Source organism: Callithrix jacchus, chromosome 11 (genome assembly GCF_049354715.1).
Source record: "Callithrix jacchus isolate 240 chromosome 11, calJac240_pri, whole genome shotgun sequence".
In the NCBI taxonomy this organism is placed as follows: domain Eukaryota; kingdom Metazoa; phylum Chordata; class Mammalia; order Primates; family Cebidae; genus Callithrix; species Callithrix jacchus.
This window is the reverse complement of record NC_133512.1, coordinates 39,181,084-39,196,044: the sequence shown is the minus strand read 5'-3', so window position 1 is coordinate 39,196,044 and position 14,961 is coordinate 39,181,084.

Below are 14,961 nucleotides of genomic sequence, written 5' to 3'. Positions count from 1 at the left end.
AAGGAGAAAATACTAAGGGCAGCCAGAGAGAAAGGTCGGGTCACCACAAAGGGAAGCCCATCTGACTCACAGCAGATCTCTCGGCAGAAACACTACAAGCCAGAAGAGAGTGGGGGCCAATATTCAACATTCTTAAAGAAAAGAACTTTCAATCCAGAATTTCATATCCAGCCAAACTGAGCTTCATAAGTGAAGAAAAAATAAAATCCTTTGTGAACAAGCAAGTACTCGGAGCATTTGTCACCACCAGGCCTGCTTTACAAGAGCTCCTGAAAGAGGCACTACACATAGAAAGGAACAACTAGTACCAGCCATTCCAAAATCACACTAAATGCTAAAGAGCATCAACATAATGAAGAATCTACAACAACTAACAGGCAAAACAGCCATCTAGCATCAAAATGGCAGTATCCAATTCACACATAACAATATTAACCCTAAATGTAAATGGACTAAATGCACCAATCAAAAGACACAGACTGGCAAATTGGATAAAAATCCAAAACCCATCAGTGTGCTGTATCCAGAAAACCCATCTCACATGCAAGGATACACAAAGGCTCAAAATAAAGGGATGGAGGAAGATTTACCAAGCAAATGGAGAGCAAAAAAAAGCAGGAGTCGCAATTCTCATCTCTGATAAAATAGACTTTAAAGCAACAAAGATCAAAAGAGACAAAGAAGGACATTAGATAATGGTAAAAGGATCGATACAACAAGAAGAGCTAATAATCCTAAACATATATGGACCCAATGCAGGAGCACCCAGATACATAAGGCAAGTTCTTAATGACTGACAAAGAGACTTAGACTCCCACACAATAATAGTGGGATACTTTAACACTCCACTGTCAATATTAGACAGATCAACCAGACAGAAAATCAACAAGGATATCCAGGGCTTGAACTCAGACCTGGAGCAAGCAAACCTGATAGACATTTACAGAACTCTCCACCCCAAATCCACAGAATATACATTCTTCTCAGCACCACATCACACCTACACTAAAATTGACCACATAATTGGAAGTAAAGCACTCCTCAGCAAACGCAAAACAACTGAAATCCTAACAAACAGTCTCCCAGACCATAGTGCAATCAAGTTAGAACTCAGAATTCAGAAACCAACCCAGAACCGCACAGCTTCATGGAAACTGAACAACTGGCTCTTGAGTGTTGACTGCATAAACAATGAAATTAAGGGAGAAATAAAGAAGTTCTTTGAAAACAATGAGAATGAAGACACAACAGGCCAGAATCTCTGGGACACATTTAAAGCAGTCTCTAGAGGAAAGTATATAGCAATAAGTGCCCATATTAGGTGAATGGAGAGATCCAAAATTGACACCCTATCATCAAAATTGAAAGAGCTAGAGGAGCAAGATCAAAAAAACTCAAAACCCAGCAGAGGACAAGAAATAACTAAGATCAGAGCTGAACTGAAGGAGATAGAGACACGAAAAACCCTTCAAAAAATCAATAAATCCAAGAGCTAGTTTTTTGAAAAGATCAACAAAATAGACAGACCACTAGTCAGATTGATTAAAAAGAAAAGAGAAAACAACCAAATATATGCAATATAAAATGACAAAGGGGAAATCACCACAGATTCCACAGAAATTCAAACCATCATCAGAGAATATTACAAACAACTCTATTCACATAAACTAGTAAACCTGGAAGAAATGGATAAATTCCTGGACTCCTGTGTCCTCCCAAGCCTAAACCAGGAGGAAGCTGAAACTATGAATAGACCAATAACAAGCTCTGAAGTCGAGGCAGCAATTAGGAGCCTACCACACAAAAGAAGTACAGGTCCAGATGGGTTCACAGCCGAATTCTACCAGATACACAACGAGGAGCTGGTACCATTCCTTCTGAAACTATTGCAAATAATCCAAAAAGAGGGAATCCTTCTCAAATCATTTTATGAGACCAATATCATCCTGATACAAAAACCCGGCAGAGACCCAACAAGAAAGGAAAACTTCAGGCCAATATTCATGGTTAACATAGATGCAAAAATCTTCAATAAAATATTGTCAAGCTGATTGCAACAGCAAATCAAAAAACTAATCCATCATGATCAAGTAGAATTTAAACCGGGGATGCAAGGCTGGTTCAACATACGCAAGTGTATCAACGTAATTCACCACATAAACAGAACCAAAAACAAAAACCACATCATTATCTCAATTGATGCAGAGTAGGAATTCGACAAAATTCAACAGCCCTTTATGCTAAAAACTGTCAATAAACTCGGTATTGATGGAACGTATCTCAAAGTAATGAAAGCTACTTACGACAAACGAACAGCCAATATCATACTGAATGGTCAAAAACTGGAAGCATTTTCTGTGAAATCCAGCGCTAGACAAGGATATCCTCTTTCACCACTCCTATTCAATATAGTACTGGAAGTTCTAGCCAGAGCAATCAGGCAAGAAAAAAAATAAAGGGTATTCAAATAGGAAAGGTGTAAGTCAAATTGTCTCTCTTTGCAGACGACATGATAGTATACCTAGAAGACCCCATCGCCTCAGCTTGAAAACTCCTGAAACTGATAAGCAACTTCAGCAAAGTCTCAGAATATAAAATCAATGTGCAAAATCACAAGCATTCCTCTACACAAATAACAGACTTAAAGAGAGCCAAATCAAGAATGAACTGCCATTCACAATTGCTACAAAAAGAATAAAATACCTAGGAATACAACTCACAAGGAACGTAAGGGACCTCTTCAAGGAGAACTACGAACCACTGCTCAATGAAATCAGAGAGGACACAAACAGATGGAGAAACATTCCATGTTTATGATTAGGAAGAATTAATATCGTGAAAATGGCTATACTGCCCAAAGTAATTTACAGAGTCAACGCTATCCCCGTCAAGCTACCATTGACTTTCTTCACAGAACTGGAAAAAAACACCATGAACTTCATATGAAACCAAAAGTGAGCCCGCATAGCCAAGTCAATTCTAAGCAAAAAGAACACAGTGGGGGGCATTACACTACCGGATTTCAAACTATACTACAAGGCTACAGTAATCAAAACAGCATGGTACTGGTACCAAAACAGAGATACAGACCAATGGAACAAAACAGAGGCATCGGAGGCAACACAACATATCTACAACCATACAATCTTTGATAAACCTGACAAAAACAAGCAATGGGGAAAGGATTCCCTGTTTAACAAATGGTGTTGGGAAAACTGGCTAGCCATGTGCAGCAAGCAGAAACTGGACCCCTTCCTGACACCTTACACTTAAATTAACTCCAGATGGATTAAAGACTTAAACATAAGACCTGGCACCATAAAAACCCTAGAAGGAAATCTAGGCAAAACCATCCAGGACATAGGAGTAGGCAAGGACTTCATGACCAAAACACCAAAAGCATTGGCAACAAAAGCCAAAATAGACAAATGGAACCTAATGAAACTCCACAGCTTCTGCATGGCAAAAGAAACAGTCACTAGAGTGAACCAGCAACCAACAGAATGGGAAAAAATTTTGCAGTTTACCCATCTGACAAAGGGCTGATATCCAGAATTTACAAAGAACTCAAACAGATTTACAAAAAAAAAAAAAAAAAAAAAACAAGCCCATTCAAAATTGTGCAAAGGATATGAACAGACACTTTAAGAAAGAAGACATATATGAGGCCAAACATCATATGAAAAAATGCTCATCATCACTGGTCATCAGAGAGATGCAAATCAAAACCACATTGAGGTACCATCTCACGCCAGTTAGAATGGTGATCATTAAAAAATCTGGAGACAACAGATGCTGGAGAGGATGTGGAGGAAAAGGAACACTTTTACACTGTTGGTGGGAGTGTAAATTAGTTCAACCATTGTGGAAGACAGTGTGGCGATTCCTCAAGGCCTTAGAAATAGAAATTCCATTTGACCCAGCAATCCCATTACTGGGTATATATCCAAAGGACTATAAACTGTTCTACTATAAGGACACATGCACATGAATGTTCATTGCAGCACTGTTTACAACAGCAAAGACCTGGAATCAACCCAAATGCCCATCGATGATAGACTGGATTGGAAAAATGTGGCACATATACACCATGGAATATTATGCAGCAATCAGAAATGATGAGTTTGTGTCGTTTGTAGGGACATGGATGAATCTGGAAAACATCATCCTCAGCAAACTGACACAAGAACAGAAAATGAAACACCGCATATTCTCACTCATAGGTGGGTGATGAAAAATTGAGAACACATGGACACAGAAAGGGGAGTACTAAACACTGGGGTCTATTGGGGGGAAAGGGGAGGGCCAGTGGGAGGGGGAGGTGGGGAGGGATAGCCTGGGGAGAAATGCCAAATGTGGGTTAAGGGGAGAAGAAAAGCAAAGCACACTGCCATGTGTGTACCTACGCAACTGTCTTGCATGCTCTGCTCATGTACCCCAAAACCTATAATCCAATAAAAAATTAAAAAAAAAAAAAAAGAAAGAAAAATGAGAACACATAGACACAGGGAGGGGATTACTAAACACTGGGGTGTATTGGGGGAAAAGGGGAGGGCCAGTGGTGGGGGGAGCTGGGGAGGGATAGCCTGGGGAGAAATGCCAAATGTGTGTGAAGGGCAGAAGGGAAGCAAACCACACTGCCATGTGTCTACCTATGCAATTGTCTTGCATCTTCTGCACATGTACCCCAAAACCTAAAATGCAATAAAAATTTTTTTAAAAAACATAACATTTTATATTTTCAAAATCAGTGACTAAAATTATCAAAATATTTTTAAGTAATTAAAATCATTAATCCAGATCATCACATATCTTGACTAATTTCCCATTCTGGGAGTCAGTCTTCTTGTTTTAGCTGACATTTGGCCTCTATTACTTAGAGAATGCTAACAGAGAACATTCAGTTTAAATTTTTATGAAGATACATTGAAAACGAACAAAAGAAGCTACCATGCAATGCACAGATTTTCTAGGTTATACTTCATATTTACTGTCTGTTTACTAAATACTGCCTAAATACTTTGTACTTACTGAAAAGCCTTTTAATTATTTTAAAAGAAATACCATATTTTCTTTCTAAAATGTGGTTGGAAATAAGCCAAAAAAATTATCATGTTAATTTTCTACATATGATTAGTACTTACAATCTAGAAAAATATGTAGCATTTATATTTCTAAAATGCTTTATTAACCGTGTTTATTTTTCAGCGTAATTTAGTAATTTTCTGTTACTAAAATTACATCATATTTCTGCATAATACCAAAGTGAAAGTTAACAGAAGAACACTTTTGTTTTACCATATATAATAACTCTTTATGTTTATGAAACTTTGTATTTCATTAACTTGGCATTCACTTTGTAAAACATTTTTTATATTTTGAATTGCTTCAATTTAAAATTATATGCATGACTTCAGAACATCTATTAATGAAATAATAAATGAGCATAACATTGTGAATCTTATGTATTTTATATATTTAATTTTATTTGATACATATTTGAATATATTTGCTTTGATTATAAAAGTGATTTATATTTATTGATAAAATTTAACAACATAGAGAATAAAATTTATTGATAAAATTTAAAAATATAGAGAATAAAATTTAAATTATCACTATTATAATCAGATAATATTTGCTTAGTATTTAGATATGTTTTATATATATTCATAGATAGCATAATCTTCATCAATACCTATAGATTTCTCTGTATTGATATATATGGGAAGCACTCCATAGATGTCCTCTATAAATATTTACATATATTTTTTTCTATTCATAAGAATCTTGAGAAAAGACTCTGTATCTATATTCATGTAGTATGATTTTTCTTTATTCTTTCACCCCCATACTCACACAGATTAGCAACTGACCCAAGAAAGCTGAATGAGATCTTTCTTTAGGGGATTTGGATTTGGAATGAACAGATCCCAGCTTCATACTCCTTGGTCTATTGGATAAAGGAAAATCCAACATTTTCTGAGATGTACAGCAGAAGGTAGAAGGCAGTATGCAGTGGGGGAGAAAAGTAAGCCAGGCTGGAAGAAAGGAGGATGATTCAGAAACAGGGAGAAGGTCATCATTGTGCAGCCACAATTATTGTATTTACAAGACTTGGTTAAATTCCTGAGTTTAATTCTTCTGGTATATTTCCAATTTGCTTAACTGAACTTGAATGGGTTTTATTTACTTCAATATCAAAAACATGCTTAATTAATATATCTTTAAAAACTGTTTAGCAATATATTATGGACATTCCCCCATCTCATTAATTTTTTTCTAAAGTTTAGTTTTACATTATAACTATTTGCTTATAAATTTCAGATGCAGAGGTATTGTGTTAAAATATGAACATTTGCACAAGTATTTGTCAAACAATTCATAAGTTATTTTCTAGAAGCATCTACTAAGCAATGAAATTCCTTGTAGTTATACTGGGTACTATCAATATAAGCTATTTTAAATGGTGAATTCAAGTTAACAACAAATATACTTGAAAACATCATAATAGTGGAAATAGTGTACCATACCCAAATTTCTTAGCTTTTTAGGATACTTATGAATTAAAATTAAATTTTATTGAAAATATTAAATCTGTAAGTTTTTGTTGGTTTTTATCTTTTTGAGATAGGGTCTCACTCAGTTACCCAGGCTGGAGTACAGTGGTGTGATCATGGCTTACTGTAGCCTGGACCTCACTGCCACCTGAGCCTCCCAAGTAGCTGGAACCACAGGCACATGACACCATGCCCAGCTAATTTTTAAGTTTTTTTGTAGAGACAGGGTCCCCCTATGTTGCCCGAGCTGATCTCAAACTCCTAGGCTCAAGAGATCCCCCTGGCTTGGCCTTCCAAACTGCAAGGATTAAGGCATAAATCACTGTGCCCAGTCATTAATCTGTAAGTTTTTATAGGAAAGATTGCACTCCATAATATAAGATGTAAAAAATCCAATAATTTATTATAGTGCAGTATTATAAAGAATTAAAAAGCATGTTTTTAAATGCACTATTGAGTTAAAATGCTGAAATTCAGGTCTTTTTTCTCTGAGTGGACAGAAATTACACTCACAATTACCAGACTTAGTTTGATCATCCTACGCTTTCTTTTCTTTCTTTTTCCTTTTTTTGGACAGGGTCTTAATCTATCTCACCCAGGCTGGACTGCACTGGCACAGTCACAGCTCACTGTAGCCTCAACTTCCCATGCTCAGGTGATACTCCCACCTCAGCCTCCCCAGGTAACTGGGACAACAGGCATACACCACCATTCTGAGTTAATTTTTTGCATTTTTTTTTTGTAGAGATGGGGCCATGTTGTTCAGGCTGGTTTCAATCATAGGCCCAAGATATCTCCCTGGCTTGGCCTTCCAAACTACTAGGATTAAGGAATAAACCACTGTGCCCAATAATAAATCTGTAGGTTTTTATAGGAATGATTGAACCCCATAATATAAGTTGTAAAAAAGCCAATAATTTATCATAATGTAATCTTATAAAGAATTAAAAGCAAGTATAAGCATGTTTTAAAATATACTATTGAGTTAAAATACTGAAATTCAGGTCTTTTTTTCTCTGAGTGGACAGAAAATTGTACTTATAATTACCAGGCTATAGTCTGGTCATTCTACAATTTTTTTTCTTTTTTCTTTTCCTTTGGACAGTGTCTTACTCTATCTCACCCAGGCTGAACTGCACTGGCACAATCACAGCTTACTGCAGCCTTGACCTACCTGGTTCATGTGATACTTCCACCTCAGACTCCCAGGTAACTGGCACTACAAGCATGTGCCACCATTGTGAGTTATTTTCTTTATAGAGATGGAGACACGTTGTACAGGCTGGTCTCAAACTCCTGGGCTCAAGTGATCCGCCCACCTTAGCCTCCCAAAGTCCTGCAGTTACAGGCATGAAACACCATGCCCAGGCATTTTAATTTTTCTTAAATAGTTATAAAGACCTCAAGCACAAAGGTATATCCTCTTAAGTAATGTTCAGTGTGGAATAACTAGCTTTTAAAAATATGAATAATGACCATTAAAATAAAATTAATATATTGACAAAATCAGCTACTTGGGAAACTTTTATAAAAATAAAACTACTAAGATGTAAAGACAAAAATAAAAGCATGTTTGTTACAGCATTGTTTTTTATAATACTTTAGATTCTGCAGTACATGTGCAGATCTTGCAAGGTTGTTGCATAAGTACATTCATGGCAAGGTGGTTTGCTGCTTCCATCCCCCCGTCACCTATACCTGATATTTCTTCCCACATTATCCCTCCCCACCTTCCCTCCCACTGTCCCTCCCCAAACCCCTCCAATGGACCCCAGTGTCTGATGCTTCCCTCCTTGTGTCCACATGTTCTCATTGTTCAACACCTGCCTATGAGTGAGAACATGTGGTGCTTGATTTTCTGTTTTTGTGTTAGTTTGCTGAGAATGATGGTTTCCAGATTCATCTATGTCCCTACAAAGGACACAAACTCATAGTTTTTTATAGCTGCGTAGTATTCCATGCTGTATATGTGCCACATTTTCCATGTCCAGTCTATCATTGATGGGCATTTGGGTTGATTCCAGGTTTTTTGCTATTGTAAACAGTGCAATGATGATCATAAGTGTGCATGTGTCTTTATAATAGAACAATTTATAGTCCGTTGGGTATATAACCAGTAATGGGATTGCTGGGTCAAATGGAATTTCTCTTTCTAGATCCTTGAGGCATCACCGCACTGTCTTCCACAATGGTTGAACTAATTTACACTCCCACCAACACTGTAAAAGTGTTCCTATTTCTCCACATCCTCTCCAGCATCTGTTGTCTCCAGATTTTTAAATCATCTCTATTCTAACTAGTGTGGATGGTATCTCAATGTGGTTTTGATTTGCATTTCTCTAATGACCAGTGATGAGCATTTTTTCATATGTTGTTGGCTTCATATATGTCTTCTTTTTAAAAGTGTCTGTTCATAACCTTTGCCCAATTTTGAATGAGTTTGCTTGTTTTTTTCTTGTAAATCTGTTTTAGTTCTTTGTAGGTTCTGGATATTAGCCCTTTGTCAGATGGGTAGATTGCAAAATTTTTATCCATTCTGTTGGTTGCCAGTTCACTGTAATAATTCTTTCTTTTGCTGTACAGAAGCTCTGAAGTTTAATTAGATCCCATTTATCTATTTTTGCTTTTGTTTCCATTGCTTTTGGTGTTTTAGTCATGAAGTCCTTGTCTATGCCTATATCCTGAATGGTTTTGCATAGGTTTTCTTCTAGGGTTTTTATGGTGTTAGGTCTTGTGTTTAAGTCTTTAATCCATCTGGAGTTAATTTTAGTGTAAGGTGTCAGGAAGGGGTCCAGTTTCTGCTTTCTGCACATTGCTAGCCAATTTTACCAACACCATTTATTAAACAGGGAATCTTCTCCTCATTGCTTGTTTTTGTCAAGTTTGTCAAAGATTAGATGGTTGTAGATGTGTGGTGTTCCTTCCAAGGACTCTATTATGTTCCATTTGTCTGTGTCTCTGTTTTGGTACCAGTACCATGTTGTTTTGATTACTATTGCCTTGTAGCATAGTTTGAAGTCTGGCAGCATGATGCCTCCAGCTTTGTTCTTTTTGTTTAGGATTGTCTTGGCTATGTGGACCCTTTTTTGGTTCAATATGAAGTTTGAAGGGTTTTTTTCCAGTTCTGTGAAGAAGGTCATTGGTAGCTTGATGGGGATAACACTTGAACTACAGCTCCAGGTCAGACCTCCACATCAGCGTCTGGTGGACTGTGGGCCGCAGTTGGAACACGTGGTTGCTGACAGCTGGTTGTGCTCCAGGCAGAAGGGCTCCAGCACCACACCATCCCGCACGGGGAACGTGAGCCGCAGCTCATCATTGTGGTTGGCTGGGGGTGGCAGCAGAGCCCTCATATTTGGCTTGATGTCAGGTGGGAAGGGTGGTTTGACGTCCTGGCTGGGGAACAGGTAGGGAGGGATGCTGCTCCCAGGAGTCATGGGGGGCTTGGGGTTCCCTGGAACTGGTGAGTGGGGGTAATTTGCCACAGGAACTGGCCTGGGAGGCCTGTTGACATTCCCTTGGCTGTAGTTACTGTAGCTGCTTCCCGAGAACGTGTTATTTTGTCCATTAAACTGTTCTGGCTTGTAATACTGCCCCATGTTGACCGTGGGGGGTGGGTACTACCCAGAGCTTGGCTGGCTGGGCATCCTCTGTCCCGGGTAGTTGGGGGAGGTGAGTGGCCTTGGGGGGTTGGGAGCTGGGTACTGGCCTGGCTGGGTGGGGAACTTGATCTGTAAATTACTTTGAGCAGTATGGCCATTTTCATAATACTGATTTTTCCTAACCATGAGCATGGAATGTTTTTCCATCTGCTTGTGTCCTCTCTTATTTCCTTGAGTAGTAGTTTGTAGTTCTCCTTGAAGAGGTCATTTACCTCCTTTGTTAGTTGTATTACTAGGTACTTTATTCTCCTTGTCACAGTTGCGAATGGGAATTGGCTCTTGATTTGGCTCTCTGTTCATCTGTTATTGGTGTATAGGAATGCTTGTGATTTCTGCACATTGGTTTTGTATCCTGAGACTGTGCTGAAGTTGCTTATCAACTTAAGAAGATTTTGGGCTGTGATGATGGGGTCTTATAAATATACAATCATGTAATCTGTAAATAGAGACAATTTGACTTCCTCCTTTCCTAATTGTATACCCTTTATTTCCTTTTCTTGCCTGATTGCTCTGGCTAAAACTTCCAATACTATAATGAATACAAGTGGTGAGAGGGGGCATCCTTGTCTAGTGCCAGATGTCAAAGGGAATTCTTCTAGTTTTTGCCTGTTCAGTATGATATTGGCAGTGGGTTTGTCATAAATAGCTTTTATTATTTTGTGATACATTCCATTGATAACAGTTTATTGAGAGTTCTTAGCATAAAGGGCTGTTGAATTTTGTTGAAGGCCTTTTCTTTTGCATCTATTGAAATAATCATGTGGTTTTTGTGCTTGGATCTATTTATGTTATGGATTATATTTATAGACCTGCATATGTTGAACCAGCCTTGCGTCTTCAGATGAAGCCTACTTGATTGTGATGAATAAGCTTTTTGATGTGATGTTGCAATTGGCTTGCCAGTATTTTACTGAAGATTTTTGCATCTATGTTCATCATGGATGTTGGCCTGCAGTTTTCTTCTTTTGTTGAGTCTCTGCCAGGTTTTGGTATCAGGATGATGTTGGTCTCATAAAATGAGTTGGGGAGGATGCCCTCTTTTTGTATTGTTTGGAGTAGTTTCAGAAGGAATGGTACCAGCTCCTCTTTGTATATCTGGTAGAATTCAGCTGTGAACCTGTCTGGACCTGGACTTTTTTTGATTGGTAGGTTAATGCTGCCTCAACTTCAGCCCTTGTTATTGGTCTATTCAGGGATTCAACTTCTTCCTGGTTTAGTCTTGTGAGGGTGCAAGGGTCCAGGAATTTATCCATTTCTTCCAGGTTTACTGGTTTATGTGCATAGAGTTATTTGTAGTATTCTCTGATGGTAGTTTTGTATTTCTGTGGAATCAGTTGTGATGTCCCTTTATCGTTTTTATTGCATCTATTTGATTCTTCTCTCTTTTCTTTTTTATTAATCTGGTTAGCGGTGTGTCTATTTTGTTGATCTTTTCAAAAAACCAGCTCCTGGATTTATTGATTTTTTGAAAGTTTTTTTTTTTGTGTGTGTGTGTGTGCCTCTATCTCCTTCAGTTCTTCTCTGATCTTAGTTATTTCTTGCCTTCTGCTAGCTTTTGAGTTTTTTTTTTTATCTTGATCCTCTGGCTCTTTCAATTTCGATGATAGGGTGTCAATTTTAGATCTTTTCTCCTTTCTCTGGTGGGCATTTATTGCTATAAATGTCCCTCTAGACACTGCTTTGAATGTGTCCCAGAGATTCTGATATGTTGTGTCCTTGCTGTCATTGGTTTTGAAGAATCTTTTTATTTCTGCTTTCATTTCATTGTTTATCCAGTTGACATTCAGGAGCCAGTTGTTCAGTTTCCATGAAATTGTGTGGTTTTGAGTTTGTTTCTTAATTCTGAATTCTAATTTGATTGCCCTGTGGTCTGAGAGACTGTTTGTTATGATTTCTGTCTTTTTGCATTTGCTGAGGAGTGATTTACTTCCAATTATGTAGTCAGTTTTACAGTAAGTGTGATGTGGTGCTGAGAAGAATATATATTCTGTGGCTTTGGGATGGAGAGTTCTGTAGATGTCTATTAGGTCCACATTGTCTAGTTCTGCATTCAAGTCCTGGATATCCTTATTGATTTTCTGTCTCATTGATCTGTCTAATATTGTCAGTGAGGTGTTAAAGTCTCCCAGTGTTATTGTGCAGGAGTCTAAGTCTCTTTGTAGGTCATTAAGAACTTGCTTTATGTATCTGGGTGCTCCTGTATTGAGTGCATATATATTTAGAATAGTTAGCTCTCCTTGTTGTATTGATCCTTTTACCATTATGTAATGCCCTTCTTTGTCGCTTTTGATCTTTGTTGGTTTAAAGTCCATCTTATCAGAGACTGGGATTACAGTCCTTGCTTTTTTTGCTCTCCATTTGCTTGGTAGGTCTTCTTCCATCCCTTTATTTTGAGTCTATGCTTGTCTTTTCATGTGAGTTGGGTCTCCTGAATAAAGCACACTGATGGGTTTTGACTTTTTACCCAGTTTGCCAGTCTGTGTCTTTTGACTGGGGCATTTTGGCCATTAACATTTAACGTTAATATTGTTATGTGTTAATTCTATCCTGCCTTTTTTTACTGGGTGTTTGTTTTGCCTTGATCAATGCAGTTTCCTCATTGCATTGCTGGTCTTTACCATTTGGTTCGTTTTGCAGTGGCTGGTACTGCATTTTTTCCCATGTTTAGTGCTTCCTTCAGGAGCTCTTATAAGACAGGTCTGGTGGTGATGAAATCTCTGAGTAATTGCTTGTCTATAATGAATTTTATTTCTCCTTCACTTATGAAGCTTAGTTTGGCTGGATATAAAATTCTGCATTGAAAGTTCTTTTCTTGAAGGATGTTGGATATTGGCCCCCACTCTCTTCTGGCTTGTAGGGTTTCTGCCAAGAGATCTGCTGTGAGTCTGATAGCCTTTCCTTTTTCAGTGACCTGACCTTTCTCTCTGGCTGCACTTCCTTCATTTCAACCCTGGTGAATCTGATGATTATGTGCCTGGAGTTGCTCTTCTTGAGGAATATATTTGTGGTGTTCCTTGTATTTCCTGTATTTGAATATTGACCTGCTTTGCTAGGTTGGGGAAGTTCTCTTGGATAATATCTTGAACAGTGTTTTCCAGCTTGGATTCATTTTCCCAGTCCTCTTCAGGTACACTGATCAAGCATAGATTAAGTCTTTTTTTTTTTTAATTTTTTTTTTTTTTTTTTTTTTTGCCAATCAGTTTGAGCTTATGAGTTTGCTTGGGTTAGCCTTGAACTCATGACCTTGCCTTTGCAAGCGCCACGACCTCTGGTGGGAGAGATTAAGTCTTTTCACATAATCCCATATTTCTTGGAGGCTTTGTTCATTTCTTTTCACCCTTTTTTCTCTTTTCTTGCCTTCTCTTTTTATTTCATTGAGTTGATCTTCAATCTCTGATATCCTTTCTTCTGCTTGATCAATTAAGCTATTGAAACTTGTGTATGCTTCATGAAGTTCTCATGCTGTGTTTTTAGCTCCATCGAATTGTTTATGTTCGTCTCTAGGCTGGTTATTCTAGCAAGCATTTTGTCTAACCTTTTTTCAAGGTTCTTAGTTTCTTTGCATTGGGTTAGAACATGATCTTTTAGCTCAGAGAAATTTGTGATTGCCCATGTTCTGATTCCTACTTCTATCAGCTTATCAAAATCATTCTCTGACCTGTTTTGTTCCCTTTCTGGTGGGGTGTTGTGATCTCTCTAGGGAGGAGAGGCATTCTGAACTTTGATGTTTTCATCCTTTTTGTGCTTGTTTCTTCCAATCTTTGCGGATGTATCTATCTTTGATCTTTGAAGTTAGTGATTTTGGGTGGGATCTCTGAGTGGAGGTCCTTTCTGTTAAAATTGGGGTTATTTCTCCTGTATCTGGCTTTTTTTTTTAAATGCAGGTGTCAGTGTGCCACTTGAGACCGTTTGTCCATTGTCTGCCTATGGAGGCACTGCTGAGCTGCCTTGGTCTCAGCCAGGCTGCTGTTTATTCTTTGCCTTGTTGCTGCTTATGCAGGTGGGGTTAGCCCTGCTTTCCCAATGGTGGACTTCTTTCCCTCTGCCAAGCCTGCTGCTTCCGGATGGAGTTTTGTCTGATGCGTTAACTGCACAACTCTCCGAAAGGGATTCCACTTGCTGGATCTTGTTGGGGGTGGGACTTGTATGGCCATATTCCCCTCCCCCGCTTTCATCACTTCCTTCTTCTGTGTGATAGGCAGTTCCTTCTTGCAAGCCTTCTTAGTGTTAGTCCAGGTCTCTACCCTGGTCTGCACTGACAAGGCACTGTTCTGGCTGGGGCTGCCGGCCTGGGCTGTCGCCTGGGTCTGAAACTCAGGGCAGTTCTCAGCCAGGTGGCATTTACCTGGGCTGTGTGCTGCAGAAGTCATGGAGTGAAGCATTCTATCTGAATTGGAGTACCAAGGAGGTGAAGCCCCGCTGATCCTTCATGCCAGATACAATTCCCAGGTGGGGCAGTGCCCCACCTTGCTTCGGTTCACCCCCTTTGGGCTGCTTTCGCTGCCTTTTTTTGGGGGTTAATTCTGCTGTTCAACCAGTGTCTTTGGAACAAACCCGGTACTTCATTTGGAGATGAGAATATTGCTCTGGTTTGTGCCTCACTTATTGGGAACTGCACTCCGGAGAAGGTCTTGGCGCTCCCCTCCACCCCCGCCACCACCCACAGCATTTTTTTTTTACCAAGTATTTACAGGAAAATGAGAAAACTATTAATTTCTGTACCTGATTGACTAATTATG